Here is a 3,673-nt window from a genome sequence, read left to right on the forward strand (position 1 = left end):
AAAAAAAAAAAAAGAAAATAGGAGAGAAGCAATAGTAGAATAGATAGTGGTTGAAAGGATTCCAGAATTAGTATGATACATTGCAATGGGCTGAACATTTATGTCCTCCAAAATTCATATGTTGAAATCCTAATCCCCAGGGTGATGGTATTAGGAGGTGGGGTCTTTGGGAGGTGATTAGATCATGAAGGCAGAGCCCTCGTGAATGGGATTAGTGCCCTTATTAAAGAGGCCCTAGAGAGATCACTCTCCTTTTTGGACATGTGAGATTACAGTGAGAAGACAACTGTCTATGGGAAAGCCAACCCTCACCAGACACCAAACCTCCCAGCCTCTCAAACCATAGGAAATACATTTCTGTGGTTCATAAGCCACCCAGCTTATGGTATTTTTATAGCAGCCTGAATGGACTAAGATAGACACTAATTCTCAATTTCAGGAATTCCAATGAATCCTAAGCAGAGTATGTAAAATTAAACCCTTATCTAGACAAATATTAATAAAGCTGCAGAGCATGAAGGCAAAGAGAAGATCTTAAAAGCAATCAGAAAAAAAGGGACAGATTATATACTAAAGAGTAACTATTAGATTGACATTCTCGACTGCAGCAATGGAAGAAAGAAAATAGTGAAACCATTTCTTCAAAGTGCTGAGAGAAAATAACTTAAGAACCTAGAATTCTGTAAGTAGCAAAACTGTCTTTTAAGAAAAATAAAAGAAAAAGACATTTTAGACAAATAAACTGAAAGTATTACCAACAGTCCCTTCCAGGGACTTCTTCAGAATGTTCTGTGGGTGAGAGGGAAATGATTGATCCCAGAAAGAAGAAATTAGATGGAAGAATGATAAATGTTGAAATCTCAACAAACACTAAATAAAACAATGAAAATATTTAATGTATAGGTTTTAAAACATCAAAGTAGACCTAAAATTCAATACAATCATAGCTTATAAATTAGAAGGGAAGTTATTGGGCTTAACATGTTCTAAGATCCTCATATTATTCAAGAGCATAAAAATTGATGAATTTTAGACTTGTCAGAATAAATGAGGCCCAGAAATTTCTCGGGTTACCACTAAAAGAATACTTATAAAAAGTTTAATTTTCAAATAATAGAGCAAATAAGAAATGTAATACTTCTAGAGAAAAATCAGTCTAAAAGAAAGTGAGAAAGGAGAAAAAAGAACCAGGAAAATAGAGCCAACACAAAGTACAAAATAAGCTAGTAGACATGAATCTAAATATGTAACTAAAATAAATATAAATAAGGTATCCGATTGGAAGATAAATATTGTCAGCTTTTATTTTTTTTAATTTCAGCTATATGCTATTTTTAACAGTCACATCTGAAACATAAGGTCATGAAAATGTTTAAAGTAAAAGAAAAAGATATACTAGGCAAGTACTAATCAAGAGAGAATTTGAGTCACTATATTAACTTCAGACAAAATAGACATCAAGCTAAAAGGCATCATTAGAGATAAAGGAGAAGGTCACTACATATTACTGAAACGTTCAATTCACCACGAAGAAATAATGGATCAAAGTATGTGTGCACCTAATAAAAGAGCTTCACATTTAAATAAAGCAAAATGATGGAACTGAAAGGAGAAATTGAAAAATCTATCACCATACTGGGAGATTTTAACACTCTTTCAAAAACTGATAGATCAAGCAGTTAACAATATCAGTATAATTAGAAAAATAAAATCCACAATCTTGATTTAATAGAGCTATGTGTGGGATAATATACCAATCAAGTGAAGAATATAAATCTTTTCAAGCGTATGTAAAACTTTTAAACAAACTGGTTATAGTCATGGTTAAAATAAGTGTCAAAAATTTTCAAAATGTATTATCATACAGGCCATATTCTTTGACCATAATATTGAGTTATGAATTAATAATAAAAACAATTTAAAAAGAGATCTACATGGAAAATTAAGATATATTTCTAAATAAAATATAAAATATAATTTTAAAATTGTTTTAGTAACAAAATATGTGTACTATTTTACAAATAAATCTAACACATAATATAGATGATCTTGGTGCCAAAAATCAGAAAGTTTTCTTTAAAGACATTGACAAAGACCTAAATAAATGAAGACATGTGCCACAGTTATGAATAAAGACTCACTATTGAAAAGACGTCGATTCTCCTTAAATTCATCTATATGCTCTGTGAAATTCAAGTCAGAATTCCAGCAAGTTTGGTTTCTAAAATTTAAATAGAAGCCTACAGGGACAAGAATAGCAAAGACACTCCTGAAGAAGAACGAGGTAAGGGAATTTATAAAACAGTAGAAATTAAGACAGGGTGGTATTGCCAGGCATAAACAAATAGACAAATGAAATAGAACAGAGGACCAGACAGAGACTCATACAAATATGGAAATCAAACAGAGCTGGCACCCACTGTCAGTGGGAAAAAAATGGATTGTTTAACAAATGGTGCCAGGCTAGTTTATTTCCCACATGGAATTTTTTTTTTTTAAAAAGAAAAAGGTTACCTAACACATATTTTACATAAAAATTAATTCCCAATGGATCAAGGACTTAAATGTGTAAAGGGGAAACTTTGAAGCCTTTGTAAGAAAATATAGAAGAATATTTTTATAACCATGAAGGCGGGGAAAGGCTTAGTAAACACATTAAGAACAAAAAAATCAAAGAAAATATTGAAAACTTTAATTCCATTAATATTAAGACTTTTTATCAAAAGATATCATTGAAAGAGAGAGAGAGAAAACACACCACAAACTGGGAGAAGATGCTTAGACTACATAAACCAAGAAAGGACTAGTTTCCAGAATAAATCTCGAAGAAAAAGCCGTTTTAAAAAATGGCATTTCACATCAATAACATGAATACCTAATAAACACATGAAATAATGTTTAACCTCACTAGTAATCACAGACGAAATACAATCGAAACCCATAATGGGATTTCACACTGCCCAGATTGAACCAAATTTAAAACACTTATGGGGACAAGTGTGGATGAAGATTCCGGGCAACAGACACTCTCAGTCACTGCTGGCGAGATAGTAAATTGGTAGAACCATGTTGGAAGAAAATTGGCATTATTAAGTACAGTTGAAGATGCACACATTTGTGAAGCCACAATTCTGCTCCTAGGTATATATTCTAGAGAAACTCTTGCACATATACATCTGAAGACATGCACAAGAATGTTCATAGTAGCATGATTCTAATAACAAAACTGAAAACAACCAAAATGTCCATCCACATAGAATGGATAAATAATGATGCATTCAAGCAATGGAATCTTAAATATAAAAAATAAATTATTCCCATATGTATCAATAGGGATATACTTCAAAACCATAATATTAGGTCAAAAGCAAGTCACAGTATGACTAAGTTTACATAAGTTTAAAGAACAGGCAAATCTAAATAACGCATCGCTTGGGGATACATACATTTGTGGCAAAACTCTAAAGCGCAGCGAGGGAATGAGTAATAGGGCATTCGGGACATTGGTTACCCCTGCAAAAAGTGAACAGAGAATAAGGGGAGTAGGCCTTCTAGAGAGAGTCAAGGGGATTAGAAATATGTTATTTCTTTTTCATTTTTTATTTTGAGAGGTTTAGGGGTACAAATGGTTTTTTGGTACATGGATGAATTGTATTAGTGGTGAAGTCAGGGC

Source organism: Eulemur rufifrons, chromosome 5, assembly GCF_041146395.1.
Source record: "Eulemur rufifrons isolate Redbay chromosome 5, OSU_ERuf_1, whole genome shotgun sequence".
NCBI classification, from domain to species: domain Eukaryota; kingdom Metazoa; phylum Chordata; class Mammalia; order Primates; family Lemuridae; genus Eulemur; species Eulemur rufifrons.